A 15,140-nucleotide genomic window follows, 5' to 3' on the forward strand; every position below is an offset into this window, starting at 1 on the left:
TCCCTGAAGTTGACAAAACGGGGGAGAAAGCGCAAGCTGCTAGAGCTCAGCATGAGCAACGTCAGTACAAGAGAAGTCAGTCACAGGGCAAGAAAAAGAAATAGTTAGGCTAGGTCTTAATTTTTGCTAATTTATTTCTTTTGCTGTGCAACTGCTGACTTCTATCAATATATCATACTTCCTTTTCTTATTCAAATGCTGAGTTATGATATATGCTATTAAGTACTGAGTTATTATGTATCTTTGTTTATATCAGCTATGCTTAACACTTATAATATTTATTGACTAAATAATATGCTGATAACATGTTTGACATCATACTATGATCTTATGATACATTCTGATAAAGAACTCATTGAACAATAATTTGCTCAGCGCGCTCTGTCACTATACATTACTTCCGCTGAATTCTGAGTAAAATAGAATATGACCCATAAGCTGACCTATACCTGAAATCTGATCTTAGACTTATTCAGTTAAACCTTAGAATGTTTAGAATAAAACTAAGTCAGTAGTTCAGTCCTTACGGGGGAGTTCACTTAATTGAAAAGGTCAACTATCATGGGGGAGCTCATACTGAGTTCCTTGTTGAACAGTTTTGCCAACATCAAAATGGGGGAGTTTGTTGAAACACCTTTCCACATAATTTTGATTTGACAAAATTGTTTAAGTATAAATTAGAATACATATTCTAAACACACTAAGTTTAAATGCGTTGATTTATTCTACTAATGTGTTTGTTCAATGTTGAGTATAAATGTTATAAGTCATAAGGATTGGAAGGCCCAAGCCCAATACGGAAGCCAAGGCCCAAGTCAAACAACTCAGTACACTCGGCCCGTGTATGTCAAGACGTTGTCGTTTTGGACAAAAACGCAACTCAGCAAACGGAAGGATCTAGAAGACCTTCAGGAACAACTTCACAATGAAGCTGCTGAGTAGTCTCGACAAAGCGTACAAAACAGCAGACCGGCAGAGGAAAACTTCCAGACAAAGTGTTTCTTCTTTTAGCAAAGTTCAGACGACACAGTATGCTGTCCAGTTGACTTTACCATAAAAGGAGAGACCATCTGCTGTGCTGACCGAGGACAGAAGATACACGATTATGATTGGCCAAGAGCTCTGTGCAAGTCAGGATGACAACGACACATAGCCGTTTCCCTCCAACGGTTATTTCGAAATTCGAAATGACCGAATGGCCAGACGTCTCTATAAATAGTGCCATCACAAGCTTCACTAAACACAGAACTTGATCAAGCCATTACGCTGTCCAAATCTCTACAAGTTCTGCAAGCAAGAAGCAAAGCAAAATTCTTACACTACATTTTCATATCTGTGTAAAAGTCTAGAGTGATTGTTTTTCAATCATCTAAGGTGTTCTAGCAATTGTTGTTTAGGAAAAAATCTTTATCATTTCTAGAAGTAGAAAGGAGAGGCTGAGTACTCGGTTTTAAGTACTCAGCAGAGAGATTAGGATTGAGTAGAAGTATAGAGGAAGGTACTCTTGTCATACTCAATTGCTGATATTGTAAAAGGTTTGAGGCTCTACCTTTAAAGAGCTCAGTAGAGGATTTGAAATCTCGGAAGTGTTCCGGGGACAGGACGTAGGCTTAGAAGAAGCCGAACCTGGATAAATCTGCTGAGTGAAGTATTTCTAAACCTTAACTCCTTATTTACATTGCTTGCTTAAAACAAACTAAAACTGACCAAGTAAAAGAGGTCAAGCTGAGTTGTGCGCTACCAACGAGAAGGTTCAGGAATAGACTCTAAGTGTTATTTCCTGACTTAAGCAACGAAGTTGTCCTAGTCACTAGTTGACTAAGCCAGTGTCTTGCTGAGTGCCGCTGTTAGATAAACTTTTCTTAAAGAAAAGAAATCTGCCTAAATTATTTTAAAAAGGTAAAATAGTTCCTAACCCCCCCTTGGAACTATATTTGCAACCTTACAAGGGACCAACAGGTGGTATGGGATTCCGTCATTTACGGTCTTTTAACTTGGCTCTTCTTGGTAAACATGTTTGGAATATAGTGCAAAATCTGAATGCTCTCCTAAGCAGGCTTCTCAAAGCAAAATACTTCCCAAGGGGGGACGTCTTCTCGGCATCCTTAGGTACTAACCCGAGTCAGACATGGAGGAGCATTCACAGTGCTATTGACAACGTTCGAGAGGGTTATAGATGGAGGATCGGGGATGGATCGGTGGTGTGAGTATGGAATGATCATTGGCTTCCTAAAGATGATTTTTATGTTAGTCCACAAACTGTTGTGCCTGAAGGAATTCGGGTGGTAAGAGATTTATGGTTGCCTGGAACTACGGATTGGAATTTGAATGTTCTTAATTCGGTTATGTTGTCGGAGGATGTGGAAGTCATTCTCAGTCTGCCAGGAGAGGATTTAAATAGGCCGAACGTGTTAAAATGGCACTTTGAGCCAAAAGGGTGATACTCTGTTAAGTTAGGCTACCGTGTTATTTTTAACTAGTGTCTTTTAGATGCAGGTACAGCTTCCACCGAGAGTGAAGATGTTCCTTTGGAAGCCAGGAACCGACTTCTTACCAACTCGTGACCGGTTATGCAGAAGGTCTGGATGTCACGAACACCTGCGGATCGTATGGCGAGCTAGGTGAGCACGACCTTCATATTTTTGCAGACTGTCAATATGTGATTAGATGCTGGTCGGAGACGTCAATTATGCTTAACATTCCGCATGTTGACTTCTTCAAGGACTGGTTTGAGTTCCTAGTTTCTCGACATTCTGAACAGGAACTAGGAAACATCTGCATAATTTTATGGTGTATATGGAGGAATAGGAACTACAGAATCTGGGAACGCCCAACTCTCCCACCATCATTGGATGTGCGCTCAGCGTTGGACTTTTTATTTCAATATGTCACAGCACAGGCAATGGAGGAACATGTGGAGGCAAGCATGCAAGTAGGAAATCGCAGGAAGAACTGGGAAAGGCCTATTGCTGGTCTCCACAAAGTAAACACTGATGCGGCTATTTTCAGAGAGGTTTAACAAATTGACATTAGAGCTGTGGCAAGAGATTCCCAAGGGCAATTTCTATGGTGCTATACGAACACAAAGGCCAGTTCGGTTGATCCTACGATGGCTGAAGCGATTGGACTAAAAGAGGTTCTATCATGGTTGGTTCTACAGCAAACATCAACAGTTCAAATTGAGATGGATTCAAGGCTAGTTGTGGAAAGCATGAGGAAGGAAACTATAAATCTCAATGAGTTTGATTTAGTTATTTTGCAATGTCAACATCTCGCTCAACAGCTACCCGTTGTTAGCTTTTCTTTTGCGTACAGGGAAGCGAATTGTGTCGCCCACGCTCTTGCTAGGGGGTCACGTTCATATGCTAGCCCGTCTTCATTCTTTAGGATCTCTTCGATCCTTGTTACTTGATGATATTCTTGGTCTAAATTCTGAATAAAAGTTCATTCTTTGATTGATTCAAAAAAAATTTGAAGATTAATATTTACAAATTCGGTGAAATTTTTTGAAATTTTTTTACCAACAAGTACAATAGCTAGTTTTTTTTTTTTGAAATTTTTTTACGTGTAATCATATGTTTATAATTTGTTACTAATGACTGATAAAATGACTCACATGTGAAGTATAGATGACAAGATTCATGACCGAGAAAACAGTTTAATGAATTATTTTTCAAATTGACCCAACTTAACAACGATAGGGGTAACATTGCTCTTGTTGCCAACTTTAGGGGTAAAATTGCACCATTTTAGATGTTAGGGGTAAAATTGCTCCTGGCTATAAACTTTACGGATATTTTTGCACCTTATCCTTATACTTTTTTTTAAATTAAATTTATCTTAAAAGAAAATGAATTTCCTGAAAAAGGAAATTAAATGTTAATAATTTAGGAAAGTTAATTAAAAGGAAATGGATAGAGAAGAAAGCTAAAAGGGGCAAAATCAATCTCATGATTTTAGTTTTGGCATTTATTAGTTTTGGAAAGAAAATAAATTGAAAAGCTTTTTTGATAACACTAGTGAAACTTCTGATCGGATCACGTCCCTGTGAGGCGCCGTTGGGATCGGCCGGGGACACTCCGATGCCAAAGTCAGTAACAAATATGGAGAATAAACTGAATGGAAAAAGCTTAGCGAAGAGTAAGTATGAGTGAATGTACCTTGATAGCCTAGACGTGGGCTATTTATAGTAGGTGGATTTGTAACTTCTAGGTAACTAGAGAGTCTCCATTAATGCTCATTTAATGGCGGTTACAAGTTACTCTTGACCTGGCGGGTTAAGACTATTAATGATTCATTTAATGATCATTATGGCCGAGTTGACGGTTAGCCGTTACTTAAGTAAATGGAGAGATTCGCCTTAGAGATCCGCCAGCGGATCTCTTAGAGCTAACCCAGGGGGATCCGCCAGGCGGCTTCTTATGCCACATGGCATACTTGAGGCGATTATCTCTTTTGGTCCTTGCGATAATATCCCGATGTTATCAGAAGCCCCCCCCCCCCAAAATGCCTTTAAAGTCCTTTAGGGCTTTTAGACTTCTGCGCGCCGTCACACGTTTCCACATTAATGAGCACTCTGTTCGAGGTTCTTTGATGGTTGACACGTGTAATCACACTGCCCTAGGAGCGTTTTAAAAAGCCGTCTTCTTTCTCCGGAGTTCTCTTTCTCCCTTGCTTTCCATTTTCTTCTGCTTTTCGGAGCTTTTTCTCAGAAACCTCAAGCTTCTGCGTTTCCATGTAAGTGTTCTTTATATCATTTTTTGAATGTTTAGAAGTTCATCTTCGTCTTCGGGGTCAACTTCAGAACTTTTTAATTTGCCATCTTCTCCTCGCATTGACGTAGATTTTAGTTGGTCCTCGTCTTCGTCTTCGTCTTCGTCGGAGGATTCCCAATCTCTCGCCGGAGAAATTAATTCCGGTTTAGCTGAGTTCAATAACTCGGTGCGGAGCCATTAGCGAACTCGTTCTTCTAGAAATCCTTCTTTTCCTTCTAGTTTCGCTCCGGCCGGTGCCCGTAACCGGTTTCTGGGTTCAATGGTTTCTTCTTCCGTTCCTGTTAGGAAGAAGAAGCCTCGAGCAGAATCCACTTCGTCTCGCATGAGTGCCGCGGATTTGGCGAACCTATCGGATCGCTTTCCGTGGATTAAAAACTACGAAACCCAACTCCCTGCTTCACATCAACGCCCTTCCAATCCGCCGACAGGCTTTTTTACTGTTTTTTGTAGTCATGTTGAGAGAGGGTTTCTCCTTCCTCTTCCCAAGATGTTGGCGGATATCCTCTCGTATTTTGACATCGCTGTCAGCCAACTACATCCTAATGGTTGGCTTGATATGGCCTTGGATTGTTATCTGGCGTCGAATTTAGGCGTAGCGTATAATGGCCGTATCTTCAGAGCCCTTCATAAACCTTCTAAGAGGAAGTCAGAGTCCTATCTTACATTCGCCAAATTTGGTGTTTATTCGCCCTTCTACCATAAAATGTCTAACGTGCACAGCTGGGATGAGAGTTTCTTCTATGTGAGGATAAAGGAGGACGAGCCATTGGACTTTCCTTTAGTCTGGAACTCTCGTCCACTACACATGGCGGGAGACATGCGAATCTTAACGCTTGGTGATGAGACTGTGGCGGATCTCATGAAGCAAATTAAGGCGGATGCCTGGACCTATGAGGATGCCTTAGCCTTCATGATGAGCGACGTTCCTTTGATCCGCCGAGTGGAGGATCAACTTGTTTACTCGAAAATAACTCAATTTGATCAAGGTACCTTATTTATTTTTGGAGCTTTAATTTATTTTGATATCTTCTTTTGGCAGGGCTGCATCTAAGGCAAATCGTGCTCTTGCAGAGACGCGCAGGCAGTTTCGAGAAGAGGAAGCCCGCAAGAAAAATCAAGAGGCTATCCCTCAAACTGATACGGGCAAACGCCCTATGGAGACGACTGTTGACCCGCCACTAAAGAAGAGGCGGCCCAATACCGCTGGGAGTACCAAGATAATGGCGGATGCCATTAAATCTGCCAAGACTACTGAAAAAACGGTTCAGGTAATGCATCTCTTAATTCTTTTTCCTGCTCGTCGGATTTTGAAGTGGCGTATGGTCTTTCTTACTTGTGCAGACGGTGAAGCCCAGTACTGGCGAGTCTTGGTCCGCCAAGTTTGCTGGACGAACTTTCGAGGATGAATCACTTTTGAATAACCTGGACGAAGCTCTAGGACAAGTAGGAGAAGTACAAAGGGGCTATGACCAAATCCCCGGATCGATCCACGTCCAAAAGGGAAAATCGGAGCTTCTTTCAGTAAGTTTTTGGAAGAGTGTGATGATTTCTTTGTTTCTGCTTTTTGACTAACTTATTTTGCTTTTCTCAGCTGTACGCCCGCCTACGTACCTTGGAGAACGGGCTGCTTCAGGATAGGGCTACTGTTGAGAAGCTGGAGAAAGAGTTGGCAAATGCCAATTCTTCTTTTGCCGTCGCCAATGCCAACCTTGCTTCTGCTAATGCGAACTTAGCCTCTGCCACAGCTGCTTTGATCCTCCGAGACGAGGAGATACAGAAGCTAAAGGCAAAGATAGCCTCCGATGCTAAAAATCATGAAGATGCTCTCGGGGAGGCGGAATACACGGCAGGCGAACAAGCATTCTTTTATGGAGAGATGCTTATGGCGTACTTCTCCTTAGCTCATCCCAGAATCGATTTCACAGATCCTGAGTTCGCCGTTCCTGAGTCGGAGGATGTAGTGAGGTTCAAGAAGATGCTTGATGCCAAGGGGTATCTCCGCGATTATGTAAGAAGATGGATGAAAGGAACCTTGCCTGAGGCTAAGCCTTCTACCATAGTTGTGGAGGATGATCCTCAGGAGATACCGTCTAAGGCTGATTCAGAACCAAAAGGGGACAAGGAGGTATCTCTTGGTGGCGAATCTACAACTGTGGAGAAAAAGGATCCTCTGGTGAGCCCTGCGGGTGAGGGAAGCGCAAAAGGGGATGCCCCTGCTATCATTTAGTTTTTGTTTGTATAAGTTTTTGTAAAAACCAGTATGATTCCAAACATTGTTATTTAATTCACTTTTACACTTTGTGCCCGATAGTGTTTTGAATGTGAATATGTTCAGGATTTTTGTTTGAATTAGGTGGCCAGCCATACTTCACCGTATGAACCTTTGTGAAGGTTTGAAGCTATTCTATTCCTCCTTAGAGGAAGTAAAGCTGCCCAAGGGTTCGTTTTGCCACCTATCTTTGAGGTGAAACGATCCGCCCGCAGGACTTGTAAGTCCTTCTTAGGGAAGGACAAGAGAGTGTAAAGACCTTGCGTCCAAGGATCGTTTTAACTCTATTGGTGACCATGATCTGCCAAGTGGCGGATCTGTTATGATTGTGAGGAGCGTTGGATGCCTCCTTTTTATGACTGGAATATTGATATTGCAGTAGTGAATCATAAAAAAGAAAATGGATAATAAAACCAACAATCTTTATTAATGGAAGAAACACCTTATTACAGGAAATAGGTCTTTGCAAATGAGCCTCATTAAAAACCTTTAACAAGAAAAACCTCGTGGGAAAAAGCTTGTTAAAGAAAAAAGAGTACTCAAGACCATAGGTGTATTTCATTCTCTGACCAAGTGTTTATGTCGGCTCGAGAGATTCGCCATGTGTGGTAACGTATTGTCCTCCGCATCATCCTCATCCACTGCTATTGTGGTGCATTCCTCTTCTGTTTCCTTTTTAGATTGAGGGCGAATCATTAACGAAGCCGAATAAGTTTCTTGAGCCACTTTTTGACAACCTCTAACCATCACTCCCCCCTTGACCGTAGGAATGTAAAATGTTAGATGGCGAATAGAGATAAGGGCTGCAACTTCGGAGATAAATGGTCGTCCGAGGATAATATTGTAGGCCAATTGTCTATCTAGGACTGAGAATTCAGATCTCCTTTCCAAACTTGATCATCCCCAGCAAGTTCGCACTCCAAAATAACTTGGCCTTTCGTCTGAATGGTATGACCAGTGACTCCCAGAATATCGACCATAGTTGGTTCCACTTGGATAGGATCAACTTTGAGTTTGATGAATGCTTCTCGAGTGATGACGTTACATGAACTTCCCGTATCAATCATCACCCGCCTAATTTCCCAGCCTTCAACTATCATTGTGACGACCAGTGCATCCGCATGGGGTGCAATCTCCAGACCTGCGTCTGAGAAAGGGCGATTTAACGATATCCTATCAAGGTTGATCATTTCTACCTTTTTTTATGCTGGCTGATAACCAGGTCCGCCAGCTATGACATTAATAGTGCCCTTTCCTTTCTTCTTTGAATCCTCCTTGGATCTATCATCGTCTTTTCCTTCCGTTTGGATGAACCGATCCAATTTACCTCTTTCAATGAGTCGTTCAATTTCTCGAGCTAACTCCCAGCAAGCATCCGTATCATGACCATTTTTCCTGTGATATTTGCAATAATTTTTAGGATCCTTGCCTTTATTGGTATACTCCCCCCCTTTTGGCTCGGGGTATGAAATGCTCCGTTTGTGCTGGCTATTCTCGATCCACATAAGAACCTCACTTTTAGAAGCATTAAGAGGTGTGAAGGAAGTGACAAATGTTGATTTGTTCCTGGAATCTCTTCGTTTGTTTCGAGGAGAATCCTGATGTTTGTCTCTGTCCCGATCTCGGTCTCGGGAGCGGGATTCGCCCCGATCCTTCTTTGGCGATGATGGTGAGCCTCGGCGAATATCATCTACCTCTATAAAATCTTTGCAACGTTCCATTAACTCCGCCATGCTGGTTGGTTTCTTGCGGATGAGGTCTTCTTGCAAACTTTTACAAGTAGTGTTTCTCACAAAGCATTCCACAGCTACGGAGATATCTACGTCAACAATCTGTATACACAATTGATTAAAAGTGTCTACATAGTCTCGGAGGGATTCATTCGCCTTTTGTTTTAACTCAAAAAGCTTTTCGGATTTCACCACTGCAGGAATGCAACCGGCGAATTTAGCACAAAATTCCCTGCTCAATTGATCGAAGCTGTTTATTGAGCCTGGAGGTAGGGATTGAAACCATAAATAAGCCGGGCCTCCTAACGTGGTGACAAACATTTTGCAAAGCACAGGTTCGGTGGCTCGATTGAGTCTGGCCATGATTCTGTATTTTCGAACATGAGCCTCCGGGTTGTCTTTACCTGTATAAATTGCCAGATTAGGGATTTTAAACGCCCTTTCGGTTTCCTCTGCTTCAATCCAAGCCGCAAAAGGCGAATCCCTGTTGGCGAATGGATTATGCCTAGCATTTTCTTCATTCATTTGAAGCACTAGGGCTCTGACTCTGTCATCGAAATTCTCCGGCTCCGCCCTGGGACGATCTCTTCGTGGCGATCTGCTCGGAGAAGATGAAGAACTTGATTCGGACGATGAATCCGATGGCGAATGTCCTCCTCGCCCGCCTCCCCTTCCTCCTCCATTGCCTCCTCCCCCACTTCCTTTGTTTGGAGGATTCAGCTCGTTTCCTCCTTGTTGACCTCCTGTCAGAGTGTGTCCAACAGTTCCCGAAGATGGATGGGGTGGCGGTCCTCCTAAATGAGACGTTTTTTCCGGTCTACTACGCCTTTTACGACCAGTAGATGGAGGAGATCTGCCACGGCGTGAAGATTTCGTTCGCCGGGGCGAAGGAGATCTTGGCTGCTTATCTTTGTTCTTTCTGTGCTTTTTGCGAATGGGCTCTTTAAATCCCCCAAGGGACGAATTCGTCCGTGGTCGTCTGGGTACATTCGGCCCATCAAGATTAAACCTTGGAACTTCTGATCCGCCAGGAAACAGCTCCCTCATAACTGGTCGTGATCCACTTGGCGCCGTGGTAGTTACCGTAGAGTCAACGTTATGAGCTTGAAGGAATGAAGAGCTACGAGCCCCTGGTCCCAGACCAAAGTTTAACGGAGGTAGAGACGAGACCACTAACGTAGAAACCGTACTACTATAAGGAATAGTTGTGAACGCTCGAAGGCGGTCTCCAATTTCAATCCCATATCGCGCCTCGATATCCAGAACGCACATATCAAGGAAGGATGCTGGGGGCATATTTCCATCGATATTTATTGTGGGAGCGGTCGTACTTGTGTGCCCAGCACTGGATGGTGTGATTACTGGCGACTCGATCCCTGAGGAGGGATTTAGTATTTCATCGTTCATGATGTTTCAATGTGATCGAAAAATCCTTTATTGGGTTAAGGATTCCACGTTCACCGCACCAATTGATAACACTAGTGAAACTTCTGATCGGATCACGTCCCTGTGAGGCGCCGTTGGGATCGGCCGGGGACACTCCGATGCCAAAGTCAGTAACAAATATGGAGAATAAACTGAATGGACAAACCTTAGCGAAGAGTAAGTATGAGTGAATGTACCTTGATAGCCTAGACGTGGGCTATTTATAGTAGGTGGATTTGTAACTTCTAGGTAACTAGAGAGTCTCCATTAATGCTCATTTAATGGCGGTTACAAGTTACTCTTGACCTGGCGGGTTAAGACTATTAATGATTCATTTAATGATCATTATGGCCGAGTTGACGGTTAGCCGTTACTTAAGTAAATGGAGAGATTCGCCTTAGAGATCCGTCAGCGGATCTCTTAGAGCTAACCCAGGGGGATCCGCCAGGCGGCTTCTTATGCCACATGGCATACTTGAGGCGATTATCTCTTTTGGTCCTTGCGATAATATCTCGATGTTATCATTTTTTAAGAAAGAAAGTGCAAAAAGAAGCAAAATCAATCTCATGATTTAAGTAAATTTCCTAGGAAATTTAGCTAAAAATGAGTAGAAAACAATATTAATAGAAATTAACAAAAAAAAAAAGTGGGTATAAAGTAGTTGTATGATTTTAAAGCTAGAGAAATTTGAATAATGAAAAATAATAATTGTTGTTGGCTAATTGAGAAGGATTTTCCTCCACCGTTTCTATTCTTTTAGTTTTTTTTCTTCTTTATTCGTTAAGTTTTTTTCTCGCCAGATTTCATATATCTTGTTGTATCTCTTAATCCGTTTGATCTATATCTATTGTTCATCATTTTTTCATTAGTAATTTTACGAGATTGCAAAAGAAATGATTCAGATCCGAAAATTCCGAATGGTTTAAATGAAGAAGTCGGGGCTATAATTCCTTCTTGCCTTCATGTATTATGTATTAGACATAGCCTATATTTATTTAAGATTTCTTATCTAATGAAATTTTAGCATTATGATAATAAAAAATCTACAAATTACAATATAGAAATTTAATAACAGGAGCAAAATTAAAATGTAGAACTCTAATTGTAATAAAGATAACAGAGAAATAGATTATGATAAACAAAAAAAGAACCTGCTTACAACCAGCTCCAGCTCTATAAAAACTCTTTCTGAGAACTCTCTCAGATCTCTCTAAAGCTTTCTTTTATCTCTGAAATTAAGGGCTCCTTGGGCCTCTTATTTATAGGAAAATATAGGGAAACATTTGGACAGAAAGACCATTCTGTCCTTTTTTTATAATCTGATTTGAGAAAGATGCCTTTGCAAGGTTTGGGAATTATTATTAATTTTTTTTTTTGTTGAATGGACTGTTGGGCTTGCTGTGCTGGTATTTTATTAAGTGGGCCTGTTGGAAATGATATGAATTTGGCCCAGTGTGTCTGGATTTGGCTTATTGGGCCTGTTGGGCTCAGTTTGGCCCCTTCAATTGGATCTAACCTGAATTTGATGTGGACCCTGACCGGTTTTTTTATGTGGATCCTAACCTGATATTAAAATTGTTTTGGTCCATAATTAATTTGATTTTGCTTCGGTTAATGAGCTTGGACCCAAATTAAAATGGATGTTTCTTCGCTGAAACTTTTCAATCGAATTTGGTCTTTGACCCAGCTTTTCGGAAGCGGTAAGCATCGGTTACGTCACTTTAACGTTGGATCTCTGGTCACTTTGTTACTTATTTTCGGATTGCCTTGTCACTTTAGACCACGAAGATCTCAACGATTGCCGAAGAGGAACCCACGATTTATTGATTAGGAACTGCCACGTTTACAAGGAATTGAAGTGGGTCAATGAACTTAGAGTTCTAAAAGAAGTGGGGTTTATGGTTTGAATAAATTAAATCAGCAGCAACTGATTTTGTTTTGCTGAATAATAGGTCAAGTAGAATATCTTTATGTAACGTGCATTTGTTATTGTTTTCCTATTTTTTAGAGATATCTGCTAGAAAATAGGGATAGTAGTTTAAATTTTATGTGATATTTATAAATGTAATCTTATTATTTATTAATAAAATTTTATTTTAAACGTTCGATTGTCTTTTATTCGTTTATTTTTGAATTTATTTGTTATAAACTATTAATTAGAAATCAAATATTCTAAACGTTTAATTATAATATAAATCTCAATCAAAATTGGTCTTTAACTTTAATATGTGATATATAATTCACAATTTAGATTATAGGCGTTGTTAAATATAATTTACAATAAATTAAAAAAACTGAGATATTAATCTGATTATTAACATTTGAATTTTAATTAATAAATCATAACTCAAATTTAGAGAAATTCAATTTTATTCAAAATAATAGAAATATATCTCGAATAAAATTCACAACAAGTTAAAATTATACATTAATTCTATTAAGTCATATTTTGTATATAATTCAGTATTTTTACCGGTTTATATCAAAATACGATAAATTAGCTTTAGTAGTATGAGTTTTCCTTAATAAATTATTCTCAAGATAATATCGCATATTCTGAATAATTTATGAATTGTTGAAATTTTTTAAAATTTATTAAAAACTTAAAAATTAGTACATACAAAAATGTGTATCAACATCTTGTATTTGGATCCACCTCCTCCGATATTATTCCTAAACGTGTTGATTAGACCTGGCAATTATCGTGTTCGAGTCGTGTTCGTGTCGTGTCATTTCGGGTTCGTGTCAAAAAGAGTAAATCCAAACCCAACCCAAAAACTTTCGTGTCAAAGTCGTGTTAACCTGTTCGGGTTAGTGTCGATTTCGTGTCGTGTTTTCGGGTTACATGTAATTTTTTTATGCATATATATTAATAATAACTCTTAAAAATATAAGAAGATATGATACTGTTTTTAAACATTTTATATCATTTTTAGATTAGTATGTAAACAATAATTATCGAAAAGTTCGATAATATCATATTAGAGGGTCATGTAATGTGTTTATAACAATTTAGGAAATTCAAATTAATATTTGCAATTAATAATTATAATTTTATTATCTTTATTAATAAAGTGACATAAAAAACATGAGAGAATATAACAATAATTTTCAATATCCGTGTCATTTCGTGTCATTTTCGGGTTCACATATCAACACTAACCCAACCCAAAAATTAGCGTGTCAGTTTCGTGTCAACCCAAAAATGACCCATTACCTATTAAGCTCAACACTAACACTAAAAATCCGTGTCGTGTTCGTATCGTGTAATCGGGTCGTGTGTCATTTTGCCACCTCTAGTGTTGATGTCATGATGGAACCTCACGTCCATGTTATTGCACTGATGGTGTTTAAAGCAAAAATTATGTTCACTGGAGTGGTTCCTTACTGCTCAAAATAACTGTAATATGCAAAACAAATGAGGTGTTGGAAATCGGAGGATTCGACCCCTTAGCATCCAAAACTAGCTCCATTCCATAGACCGGAGTCACCATGTCGATCGAGTAGATAACATTATCAGTAGTATCTGGATATGTTAATTAAATAATAATTTTAGTCCATTAATAGGGATAATTACAAAACTAGCCCTATTTTAAAACTCATTCACATATCTAGCCTAATTCTCCAACTTCTTACAAATCTAGGCAGTTTCACTACAGTTGGACAAAAATACTTCTGTCTTTCCAAATTCAAGTATATGGATATAGTCCGTCGTACCTGTCGTATTTTGTTAAAATACGACAAACGGCAGAATATAGAGTCTGTTGTACCTATCGTATTTTGTTAAAATGCGACAGACGACATAATATATAGTCTGTCGCACCTGTCGTATTTTTAAAAAATACGACAAATAACAGATTATATTGTCTGTCGTACCTGTCGTATTTTCAAAAAATACGACAGGCGGCAGAGTATATAGTCTATCGCACCTGTCGTATTTTCAGAAAATGCAAATGATAAACCTAACAAATAATGGAAGACTTAGGATGACGTCCATACAAAATTTCTTCAAGTAAATTATTCAGAATATACGGTATTGTCTCGGAAATAATTTGTCAAGGAGAAAATTGTGATATTAAAGCTAATTTATCATGTTTTGATATAAATCGGTAAAAATACCAAATTATATTCAAAACGTGACTTAATAGAATTAATGTATAATTGTAACCTACTATGAATTTTATTCGAGATATGTTCCTTGTATTTTCAGAATATTTATGAAAATACGACAGGTACGACAAAATATATTTTCTGTCGTATTTTAAAAAAATACGACAGGTACGACAGCCAATATATTCTGTCGTCTGTCGTATTTTTTTAAAATACTACAGATACGACAAACTATATCCATATACTTGAATTTGGAAAGACAAATGTATTTTTGTCCAAATGTAATGAAACTGCCTAGATTTGTAAGAAGTTTGAGAACTAGGTTAGATATGTAAATGAGTTTTAAAATATGGCTAGTTTTATAATTATCTCCCATTACTAATTATTTAATTAAATTTTTTAGGGATAATTACTAATCTGACCCAATCAAGGACCCCAATTTACATATCTAACCCACCTTACCTCAAAGTTACCAAATTAGACACTTTCACCCTTTTTGGACAAAACTAACCTTAGTTCTATTCGATGAATCGGTCGATCTTCTTCTTCTTCTTCTTCCTCCTCCTCCTCCTCCGCTTCATCCGCTTCTTCTTCTTCTTCTTCTTCTTCTTCTTCTTGTTCTTCTTCTCCGTTTCAACTTCTTCTTCGGTTCATCTTCTTCAATTTCTGATACCAATCGTTAGCGATTTTTGAGATTTTTGACATATTATGTTCAATTTCCCGTACAAATGGTATATTTTTTGCTTATACGCTTGCTTTTCTCGTTGGTTTTGCCTCTTTCTTCATTAAAGATGGTATCGTTTCAATTTCCTCTATTTTCCATAATTTTTT

General features: G+C 39.2%; 1 protein-coding gene across 1 annotated transcript in view; it reads right to left on the minus strand.

Moving 5' to 3' along the window:
* Positions 1-11,404, minus strand: part of LOC136224274 (UDP-glycosyltransferase 79B6-like) — a 38,254-nt gene extending 26,850 nt beyond the window's left edge. The window contains exon 1 of the mRNA XM_066012555.1: positions 11,351-11,404. The gene's annotated coding sequence lies outside the window, so the exon portion shown is untranslated. The remainder of the gene's footprint in view (positions 1-11,350) is intronic.
* Between the last annotated feature and the right edge of the window lie 3,736 nt (positions 11,405-15,140).

This window comes from Euphorbia lathyris, chromosome 3, assembly GCF_963576675.1.
Source record: "Euphorbia lathyris chromosome 3, ddEupLath1.1, whole genome shotgun sequence".
In the NCBI taxonomy this organism is placed as follows: domain Eukaryota; kingdom Viridiplantae; phylum Streptophyta; class Magnoliopsida; order Malpighiales; family Euphorbiaceae; genus Euphorbia; species Euphorbia lathyris.